The 12232-nt window shown below is 39.5% G+C and overlaps 1 long non-coding RNA gene across 1 annotated transcript in view; it reads right to left on the bottom strand.

The window, feature by feature from the left end:
• Positions 1 to 12232, bottom strand: part of LOC307186734 — a 425306-nt gene that overhangs the window by 255130 nt on the left and 157944 nt on the right. The gene's annotated exons all lie outside the window — the stretch shown is intronic.

Genomic DNA, 12232 nt, shown 5'->3' with positions numbered 1-12232 from the left:
ATGAGAAATCTTGAAGGTCATCTTTAGATGGAGCAACTAAAATACAGAGCTTTTAGGTGCTAGGCGAGACCCTACAGATAGGTTTCAGTCTAATTGTTTAATGCACAGAACTCTAAGATTCCCTTTCCTGACTTCTCCAAGCGGTTACCTAACCTTCCCTTTGTACTACCCTAGAATTGTTTTAATGTCTACTACAGGTTTTACTCTGTTTAATTACATGGCAGCCTCTCCGAGAAGTTCACAGTCAAAAACCGCCCCACACACCCTCAAAAAAGAAAATACTGGCAAATGTATGCAAAATTATGCATTTACACATTTTGCTGGGATGATATTTCATAACATTCTCTAGATTTTCAATAGGATATGCAACTGACAAAGTTAAGAACTTCTCCTTAGGTAGGTTTATTCCTAGGTGTTTTTTTTTTTTTTTTTTTTTTTTTTTTTGCGGTACGCGGGCCTCTCACTGCTGTGGCCTCTCCCGTTGCGGAGCACAGGCTCCGGACGCGCAGGCTCAGCAGCCACGGCTCACGGGCCCAGCCGCTCCGCGGCATGCGGGATCCTCCTGTACCGGGGCACGAACCCGTGTCCCCTGCATCGGCAGGCAGACTCGCAACCACTGCGCCACCAGGGAAGCCCCTATTCCTAGGTGTTTTACTCTTTTTGTTGCAATGGTAAATGGGAGTGTTTCCTTAATTTCTCTTTCAGATTTTTCATCATTGGTGTATAAGAATGTAAGAGATTTCTGTGCATTAATTTTGTATCCAGAGTCTGTCATACAGAGTGAAGTAAGTCAGAAAGAGAAAGACAAATACGGTATGCTAACACATATATATGGAATCTAAAAAAAAAAAAATGGCATTAAGAACCTAGGGGTAAGACGGGAATAAAGACACAGACCTACTAGAAAATGGACTTGAGGATATGGGGAGGGGGAAGGGTAAGCTGTGACAAAGCGAGAGAGAGGCATGGACATATATACACTACCAAACGTAAAATAGATAGCTAGTGGGAAGCAGCCACATAGCACAGGGAGATTAGCTCTGTGCTTTGTGACCACCTAGAGGGGTGGGATAGGGAGGGTGGGAGGGAGACGCAAGAGGGAGGGGATATGTATATATGTATACGTATAGCTGATTCACTTTGTTATAAAGCAGAAACTAACACACCATTGTAAAGCAATTATACTCCAATAAAGATGTTTAAAAAAAAAAAAAAACTTCTGCTCTAGGCTCTGAGGCCAATCTCCACACGTCCCCTGGCCCTCAATAAATGTCAGACCAATAAATAAGTGGATGGCATTCAGTGGGAGTCTAGAAGAAAACATGAAGTCTTATCTATGCCCTTTGGCCTCCAAGAATTTCATAGGCATTAAATCGTTCTCTTTTAGAGATAGTTCAGCGTTATGTTGAGAAGATGAGCTTTGGAACTTTCTGCCCAGGTTCTAATTTGGACTCTACCACTTACTAGTTGTGTGACCTTGGCCAATCCACTTAGCTCTCTAAGCCTCTGAAAGAAATGGGGCTTATAATAATAATAATAATAATAGTAATAATAATAGGACCTACTTAATATAGCAGATCTAGTTAGGTAATGAGATAATGAGCTTAAAGTGCTTGGCACGTGGTAGCACACAACCACATGTGAGCTATAGGGGTGGCATTGGTGGTGGTGACATTAACCACAGAATTCCCCCATTTACTCTCCTTTATATCTGGAACATAAATCCAGATAATATTAGTGCTATAGTACAGCAAAACCTGTATCTATTTATTCAACACATATTCTTTATTGAGTACCTACAACGGCCTGGCCTAGTAAGTGGCATAGGATAAAATTCTCACACACAAAAAATTTAAAAATAAAAATGTCATATTTGAACTTTTGGAGGTTTGCGGCTGAGAACCTTCTCTTAGTGCTGGGTTTCTTCTCAGCATTTCCCTTAATCCCTCTAAGCTATTATGGCAAATAATATCAGCTTTACTGAAATGTCTGACAAGGATGGAGGAAGCAGGAAGACGTTCTCACAGATGGTTCAGGCCAGTACATTTCCTTTCCAGTGGGGTCCTTACTGGGGAAAATCGCTCAGATCTGTTCTGGAAGATTTAAACTGACTTCCTTTTGAGAAGGCAAATGTTTTCAGCTCATTGGGCTTTATAATGTTTTTACTGCTATATGCTTTTTAAAAAAATTGTTCTACATACTTTAAATTCTGAAACACTGAGAGCAGCTGTACTGGCAAACTATATTAACACTACATAAATAAATATTCTGACCAGTTTAAACAACTTGATGGCTCTTAATAAGTGTTGTGAGAGTGATATACCAAAATCTGCCCACTGAATTTTGTTTTATTAAGTAATCGTGGTAGAGGATTTTAATCTGGTGATACATATCTGTCTGTACGCTTATTTGTCCGTAATTGTGTGTGTATAGTAAGTTTACATGAATTTATAAAACCCATACTGAAGATGCCATGCACTGGGCCTAAAAAAATCAAAAGCTCATTTACAAACAATAAATTTAAAGGATAAAAAGATGCATATATTACAAAGAAGCTCTTGTATAAAAGAATCAGAAAGGCTCAGATTCCTAATAACTAACAAGACTTGAATGAAGTGGACTGGGTTGCTGCCTTCTCATTCTAACGGCCTTCCCTCACCGAGTTTTGGCTGGTGTATCAGGCCTTTCCGCAGTGCAGTAATAATTGACAGCAGGCTGACACGCAGCCCAAGGAGAGCTGTGTCAGGAGGTCTCCTGGGCCTGGGGATCAGTGTGCTTAAAATATTAGGATTTGATAGAGTTAACACTTGCCCTTGAGCAAATGGTTTTGAACACTCTGTCAACACTGCCAGCGATTACTGCAAACAGATTCTTCGTCCCAGAGGGATGGGAGTGAAGTGCTTTCTAGCTCCCAAGTCTCATCTAAGAGGTGTAAAACGTATCATTTCCAGGGTCTTCTCTCAGCTGTGAGAAACACAAACATTTCCCACACACGCAGCCAGAGCCTTTGCTGGGCCTGGGAGGAAAACACAGACTGGCTGAACTTGACCTAAATCCTTCTATTTTGTGTCTCTGAAATACTCTGTGTTTATGAAAAGTCTTTTTATAAGCTCCCAGAATGAGAATTAACTGTAGTTAGGCCAATGCCAAAGCGTGGAGGGAGGGGATGGGAGAATGGGGAAGATCCTGTGGCTACTTTGAAAACTTCAGAAGTTCAAAGTTTTCAAAGTAAAAATTAACACACCTACCAGTAATTTATTTTCAATCTGGGAAAATTCATTTTGGGGAGGAAGTGACTCTTCAAAGGAAAAGCATTACCCATTCCTGTTGAGTGAACTGGTTTACAGAATTAGGAAATAAAATCATCGATGATGGGAGACCATGGAAAGTAACTTGCAAGACTCTCTTTCTACAGTGGAAGGAACCAGTAAGATCGGAAGATGGCATAGCAACTGCAGCATCATTCAGGAAGTATTTCCAAGGGCACGCTCTCTGCCCAGCACTGTATTGTGAGGAATGCCATTTGCTAAATGAAATGGCCTCTGCTCCAAGTAAGAGGGACCACAGAGTTCAGAAGACAGAACCCATACTGTGCTATGGAGGTAGCTGATATGGGACCTCTTATCTACAGTTATTACAAGTTCATTATTAGAAAATCAAGTGCAAAAGGAACACCTCAATTCCCACCCCCTGGAAAAGGCTGTTTAACGTGCCTGGTTCTGTCCGTCAGCTGATCTGCCATGACTGCTTCCCACCGTTACTTCGAGGAGAAACCCCTCCTAGGACAACCGAGACTGCCGACACCAACAAGCAGGGAGGATTTTTTTTAAAAGGGAAGCAGAAGGAAGTGTGTGAGAAGCAAAGCTTAAAGATCCACAAATCCAGACCCCAGCTTTCATGGTAAAGGTTTATAACCTCCCCCTTCATTATATCATCTTGCCATGATGTTCTGAACACCTGCACTATTAAATTCTTTTCTTGGATTTTTTAATAAGAAAAAATTAACAAAGTAAAATTTGTTGACAGTGTTCACAGTCAACGCAGTGGGTGTTCCACCTATGAGCTGTCACATTTTTCATGTTCATTTCTGCAGGTGCTAAATACATGCTGACAACAACATATGTTACCAATCTTCAATTTTTTTTAAAACTCGTAATTAAGGAGTGCTCACAGCTTGAAGAAAAAAAATAATACAGGTGAAAGCTGCCTCTGCCCAAAGACTTCTTAATTTTTCCTCTACCCATTTACATAGTTCTTGAATGCAGCATATATGGAAAAAATAAGCTCTCAAAATTATTATCTAGATAAACAGTAGCCATAAAACAAATATGTAACAATGCTAAAAACATGAGTTCAGTTCCTCCCTGAGAAAACCCCACTCTTTCTTCCTTGTTTTTTAATTTTTGTCTTGACTCTTTTCATTTCTTTTGCTCCTTTTAATAACACAATGTTTCTGGGAAATCACACAAACCGTCCAAAATAGTGTTTATTGTGCTATATGACCCTCAAAGGTGTAGAAACATTCTCTATGTGGAATATAATTCTTTGATCCTCTTGTTACTTTCTGTGAACATGATCACTTCTGCAGAGTTAAATAATTAGTAGGAAATGATTGTAATTGTATCCCTATGAATTTTAGAGATAATTTCTTTTTATGGCCATTAGGGGACTATATGAGAGCTTCTACATTCCTCCTCTAGGGACCAATGATGGGGTGACTGATGACCTCTTCATCAAGTATTACACTATTCTCTGACAGCTGGTAAGAAAGTTTAGAAGTGTTTTCCAAATGTGAGGAAGTACCGAAATCACCGGGGTGGGGTGGGGTGGGATGGGGTGGTGGGAACTCAATCACTCTACTTGGCGCCCCACCCACTCTAAACTCCTGGCAATCAGCCAAATCCAGTCTCCCCTCAGAGCCTCTGCTTCTCCTTTCCCACCATCTTCACACAGAGTGAGACCAGGATGGCTCCTCCTTAGAAGGCCTTTCTTGAAGACCCTATTCAATGCAGCTTCACGGCAAAACTTGGACACAGGACCCTGCTTTGTGTGCTTTGAGGCAGTTGTTACTATCGTAAGTTACTTTTATAAAAAACTTGTTTATTGTTTGTTTCTTTGGCTAAAATGTAAGCCCCAGGGGATCAGGAACTATGCGTCTGCCTTGTTTGCATTTAGCACAGATCCTAGCACAGAAGTAAATGCTCAGTATTTTTTAAATAAATTAATAAATTGCTTAACAGAGATACAGATAAGATACTGAGGCTGTTTCCCCTGGATATTCTGACTGAACAGAACTGAGGTGAAGCCAAAAGCCCGTAATAAAAGCACTTCAGGTGATTTGGACGATCAGGCAAATTTGAGAATCACTCTTTTAGTGCCTCGCTACTCACTGTGGCCCGTGGGTCAGCAGCCTGAGCATCCCCAGGGAGCTTGTCACAAATGCAGATTCTCAGCCCTGCCCCAGACCCACTGAATCAGAACTGACAGCAAGATCCCCTGGTGATCTGTGATCACCAAGTTGGAGAAGTTTGAGAAGCCCGGCCCAGGTGCATGTATTTCTGGACCAAGTCTCCCCTGTCAATGAGATGCAGACATGGAGGAATCACCAGGACACTGGCAGGGACCCTTACATAGGCCTGGGGGCAGGAATGGGAGTTCTCTGACCAAAATTACCAGCTCAATTCATCACATCTCCCAAAGTGAACATGTGATTTCTAGACTAGCAATTCTCACAGCATCAGTGTCACCTGGAAACATGTAAGAAATACAAACTCTCTGACCCCATCTCGAAACTACTGAATTAGAAACTTAAAGGGAGGGGGCCCAACAATCTGGCTTTTAACCAGCTCTCCAGGTGAAATTCTGATTCATACTAAAGTTTGAGAACCATGCTTCTACACCAGAAGTTCCCAGCCCTAGCTGTGCATTAAAATCACCAGGGGAAGTTTTAGAACTCTCAGTGCCTAGTCCACAACCCAGACAAATTAAACAAAAATTTCTGAAAATAGCACCTAGATTTCAGTAGGGAACCACAGTTCTAGCCACAATCAGATCTACCCGGCTGCTTGGCAACAGTCACCAACAGAAACAGAAAACCTGGAAGCAAAGCTAGATTAAGACAGCAGTTCTTGGACTTCAGCACACATGAGCGTCTCACCTGGAGGGCTTGTTAAAACACAGACTGCCAGGCCCCACTCCAGAGTTTATGAGTCAGCAGGTCTGGGTGGGGCAGAGAATCTACAGTTCTAACAAGTTCCCAGGTGATGCCAATGCAGCTGGACCAGAAAATATATTCTGGGTTCTTCTAACGTAATCAGGCTGCAGAGGTCATAGGTCAATAAACTGAGCTGTTTTAAGCCAATAGGTCCAGTATTTTTGATCCCTATAAATTGTTCCCCCTCCAAAATCTCACAGTCAGTAATTGGAAGGGATATAGTGAACAGATATTAGTTGAGAATCAGATGGGCATAGGTTCGGATCTTGGCTCTGTCTCTCTAATCAATTTGTTTAATCTTCCTCCATCTCCGGCTACTGATTCGTGAAACAGGAAGAAGACGCATGAATGGTGGTTCTAATCCCTATCCAGCCATTACTAGCTGTGGTTCTTGGGGGGAAGTTACTTACTTCTTTGCAACTCAGTTGTGTTCTAATAACTTTATCACTTCTCAGGGTTGCTGTGAGGAATAAATGAGTTAGGCCTAGAGAGATTAAGTAACTTCCCCAAGGATACAAAATTCCCCTAGTAATTGGGGAACTAGGCTTTAACCTAAGCAGATCTGACCTCCCAGCCTACTAATGAGCTATCGATGGTCAAACCCAATGGCCTTTTTCTAGGTTCTCCTTCTCCCTGGGTCATCAATGGTACCTGACTACTCTCTCCCTGAAAGTTTCTTCTCTCTGAGTTTTTTTCACCGCATTATCCTGTTCTTTCTCTTACCATTTTGATTCTTCATTATATCTCTAAACCAGTATTCTAAACTCTTAAACTCCAGACTTTATTTCAATTTCCTGCTGAGCATCTCTGCCTAGATTTGACCAGACACTCGAAAGCAATATGCCTCAACCTAGCTCATTCTTCTCCCTCATTTATTTTCACTAGTGGCACCACTATCTTCCCAGGCACTCAGGTTCAAAACTTCAGAGGTATTTAGTTAGTTGGGAGTTTCTAGTTAGTTATTTTCACTCTTTTCATAAACCACACAAGGGATTTCTAAAAGGCCCTTAATATAATACCACTTCTCATCAGCAATGTGGCCAATGAAAATTAGGAAAAACACCTACATTTTTCCTCTTTTTATGAGAATTCCATGAAAAATTAGCCATAATCTTTCTTTAATTTAGAACTTTGGATATTTAATGTCCTATGCTCTATTTGTTGTTGTTGTTAAGAGGAACTGTATTGGAGACTATCTTCTCACATATGAAGATGATTGTCTTACCAGAAAAAGCCACTTACAGTCACTCACATAGTCACCAAAATACATGTACTTGAGTCGATGTAAGTGTTGAGTGCTCAGAGACACGAGTTGGCAATAGCAGCTGGGAGACTTAAACTTATAATCCAGTTGCACTACAGTAGAATGCATCATGCATAGTCACCCACTATTCTTTAAAATAGTGATTTCCAAATTGTTTGAAATTTTTGAAAAAAATCATTCAGTGGTGAATGAAATGCATAATCTTTAAGGTCCAAGAGCATCAAGATATACCTTTAAATTATGAGAATTTAAACTGTTTTAATGATATGAGCTAACTAAATAAGTTATTTCTAAACTCAATAAGCCCAAAGTTAGGGTCCAGGGCCTAACCACCCTTAACTGATACTGAAAACCATAGAGCTCTCTGGATAAGCTATTTACAACTGTGCGTGAGCTTCTCCTAATTATTTAGTAATAACCATAATGCATTGTCAGAGAGTACAGTGAAGTCTTGAGGGATAATGATTTCTAAAAACATTCCCATGCTCAGATTGACACCTTCTGAAGTTTGTGGCCAAAAAGCAGTTTTTATCACTCACTTGTTCTGCGGCTGGTCCCAGATTCGAGGAGACCAACTGTACAATTAAACTGTCTCTGCTGGCCTGCAATATAGTATTCTACTGGGAAGTAAGGACACAGAGTATACATGAAGTATATTTCACCAATGGTATATAACGGGTTTTTAGGAGCCCAAACTAAATCACTTGGAATTTTGCCAAACTCAAAAAGAGGGGGGGGAAAAAAGCCATAACAATCTTCTTTCTGCTAAGAATAATTATGTGAAATGTTCCCAGTGGGGTTGCCACCTTATTAAGTACCCAATTGTGATCCACGGCTGCTAGGGACTGGCTAAAAACATGATGAATGCGTTGTACAAGATCTATAGAAAGGACCAGCAAAGTTAAATAGGTATGTTATTTGGAAGCATAAATGCAGCTGAAGTTCAGGGGCTCCATATGAAAGCACAGCTTTAAGGTAATGACTGGGCATTACTACACTTCCATAATGTTGAAGAATGGCCATCGCTATCTAATTTCATTCCTTCTACAGATTTATGTCTAGATCTACTCTAAAGGGCAATTTAGAGAAATGAGGCTACAAATTTAATTATTTTATTATTATTTAAAGGATCAAATGTCAATCACTATGAACATCTTTTACAAGGCACAGTCTTCTTAAAAAATTTAATTCATGCCACTCTGCAAGAATAAGCTAGTATTTTAGTCACTACAAAGGGTTAAAATACAGATGCTGTGAATGAAATGCATAATCCTTAAGGCCTTAGAGCATTAAGACATATCTGCTCCTTAGGGTCCATCTTTGTCCATAATCAATTTCTTCCCTTGGAGGACATTAATTGTCTCTAATGATAGCTTTCCATCAATACATCCTTGATCTTAAAAGGCCTGTACAGCTTTTTCCTTTATTCAATCAAATCATCTCTACAATTGCCCCCCTTTAGTAAGATAATACCTTTTAAGCCTTGTATTTTAATATAAAAAATAAGAGGTAGCTGCAAATTCTAATGGAAGTGCTAACATTTGAGAACCAGGATGATGGCTTCCATTATCCTAAATAATGTTTGAAGATTATAGAAAGCACTGTGTTTCAAAAGGTGGAAACTAATCCACCACTTTCAAATTATTCCCTGTATAAAAATCTGTTCTGACATTAGGATATTTTTTTTGCCCCAATGATGGCTCTGTATATTTAAATATCTGAATATAAAAGATAATTTTTCAGTGCTAAAAAAGGCAAATAATTGCTATTTATAAGAACAAAATGCTGAATAATTCAAGGAATTGACAACTTTAAACACCAAAGCCTTTTATTTCGTTATTCCTCTGATAAGCCATTCCCACACTCTTCACTCAAGCCACCACAACTCTAATCAGTAGTTACTAAAATTATTTAATTTCATGGTGTCAAAAAAAAAAAAAAAAAGACCTCAGTCTCTTTGCGACCCACTAACAATATCTTGCTTTCCCCACCCATTTGCTTCTTCAAACATGCTTTTCTAAAAGTGTGGAAATTCTCTCTCTCTCTCTCTCTCTCTCTCTCCCCCCCCCCCCTCTCTCTCTCTCTCTCTCTCTCTATATATATATATATATATATATATATTTGCCATTCTACTGATTTGTTTCCATTCAAATAGAGGATTGCTCTTGCACTGCTTTATCTAGGTTACCCAGGACAAAACTGTGTTTCTGTCTATGGCCTAACAACAGCTTCTGCAGAGACTGCCCTAATATTTACAATAGGTAAGGGACCTTGAGAAGAGATACTGATAGGACAAAAGCCGTCTACCCTACAGAATTCTTCTTTGGGTAATTTCTATATTCAGTAGGAACATAGCAAAATTTCCGTGATGCATATAAAGTATCATTCTTCTCACTGCAAGGTTAGGAAGCCCTTCTTGCCAGTCCTGGCTTACATGTGTGCTTTCTCTCTTACTTACAAAAAATCTGCCAGCATTCTAGGAAATAGATGAAGAGACTCTGTGGAATGTAATTAACTGCAAAGCCCAGGTGATTAAAAAACCGATTAAAAGAAAATCACAGACACAGCACAGAAAAGAACTTATTCACCGAAAAAAAAAAAATAAGGTGAGGGGGAGGTAAACAGAAAAATTAGTAATTTGTTTAGGGTTTCTCTAGTAATATGTGCGATTCTAGGTGCTAAATTTACGTTATGAATTAAAATACCAGCAATAGTTCATAAATACATTGGCTTCAGAAAGAACAATAAAAGAAATATTAGAATTCTGTATGGAAGGAAAATGTGTATATGTAGGTAGATAATATCACCCTAACAAATATCAAACCTAAACAAAACACACACACAAAAGTGAGACCAGTTAACAACCAAGATAAGAGATGAAAATTGCCACTGAAGCCGATCAACTTTATTCAATACCCTGATAAGCACTTATTTGCTCTTCCCCATTATGCTTTCTTAGTATTTATAAATTCTCATTTAATTATGCTGGCAAGTGGTAATTGTCAAATAAAGCTCAGATAGGCATAAGCCCTCAGGCTGCACATGACAGAAAAATATCTGTTAAAGCTGGGCTGATTCACACGCTTAGGAAATAATTTCCTTTCTTCTTTTTATCCTTGCCAACAAATTATATGAACTGGCACTTGGTGCTTTGTAGGCATTTTGAAGTCTATGCAGATTATAGAAAAGAAAAATTAGTTGTTTCAATATCTACCATTCCTAAATTATTCTGCTGATTTAAGACATCATGTACGGAGAGAACAAAAGAGTGCAAAGATCAAGAAATTCAAACCTTCCTCTACTTATAGTTTATGCTCTGGGTCATTTTCAATTGAGGAAATCAAGATTTGGAGAATTATTTTACATATTGTATAATGGATTTTACATAAAGTAGGAATTGGAACATGACATTCATCCCATTAGGAGAGATACAGAAATCTCTTTTTCCTTAAGTCTCTTACTACTTAGGTTTAATTAGTACCCTTCCACCCCACCTCTTTTGTATCGAGTATTATAATTTTTTTTCCCAGCTAGTTGCAGCACTCCAGCTGTGGAGCATAAACACAAATAGAGGATTATAATGCATACAGAAAGATAAGTTGAACACCAAGAGGCAATTTAATTTACATCTAATATTTAGACAGAATGTTACATTTTGGTTATATATGTAGAGCCACTTGTGAATTATTTTTATTTGCAAAGCTGAGCAGAGAAGGGACAGAGGACTATTCATTCCCCTATCTTTTGCTTGGAGGGGGAGAGGGGTGCGGATGGGGGAGAGAAAGCAAAACTATAAAAAAAAAAAAAAAAAAAGTCTAAGGAAACTCAAGTTCCTGCAGTGAGCAAAGTCAGTACCACCTCTTCTCTCGTCATTCCTCTTCTCCCTCCCTGGACTCCAGCCACCCTGGGCTACTCTGGGGACCTTGAATGTGGCACATTCCCTCCTGCCTCAGGGTGTTTGCACGTGTTCTCCCCACTGCTTGGAAAGTTCTTTTACAACTTCAACCCCACTCTCTTCTCCACCTCCAATCCCTTCAATCTACTTATGTCCCACTCATTCTGCAGATCCCAATTCAAACATCCTTTCCTTAGGAAAGCATTCTCTGACCCCCACTGTCAGCTCTGGATAAGATCATCAGTGTTATTACATCCCTCATAGCCCTTATTACAGTTTAAGAAAAGAATAATAATACAAATATAAAGCATTTATTATGTGCCAGGCTACTAGACATTTTAACAAATACCTCACAGCAACCTTGTGGAGGAAGATGACGAGTCACAGAGACATTAAATCGCTTGCCCAAGATTCCACAGCTAGAAAGTGGTGGAGCCAGGACTCGACCCGTGTCTGGGTCCAGAGTATGTGCTCTTAGCTACTGCTTCTTATTGCCATATTTATCTGCACAATTACCTAGCCACTATTTGTCAACTCCCCTTGTCCCCCAGACACTAGTCGGGAAGTACCATGAAGCCAGCAATCATGTTTATTTTGCTCAAGCCTGATCCATAATAGGAACTTAACAATTATTGAATCAGTGAATGAAATTTAGCTCAAAATAAAGACATGGTTTAGAAGCTGAAGACTGCTGAATCTCTCAGTTATTTTAGCTGCCAGTGCAGTTCCTCCATATTTGGAGACCTGTCTGCTTCACTAATCCTGTGAGGTGGCTTAGCCTAACAGACAGAACTTCACGTATCTTTGCTTCAGTGAGTAAGGTGCTTTGATTTTTGTTTTTTAATGGTTTAATTCCTTT

The sequence above is a fragment of the Stenella coeruleoalba genome (genome assembly GCF_951394435.1).
Source record: "Stenella coeruleoalba genome assembly, chromosome: 5".
NCBI classification, from domain to species: domain Eukaryota; kingdom Metazoa; phylum Chordata; class Mammalia; order Artiodactyla; family Delphinidae; genus Stenella; species Stenella coeruleoalba.
The sequence above is the reverse complement of the archived record's forward strand: the minus strand, read 5'-3'. Positions and strand labels throughout refer to the sequence as shown.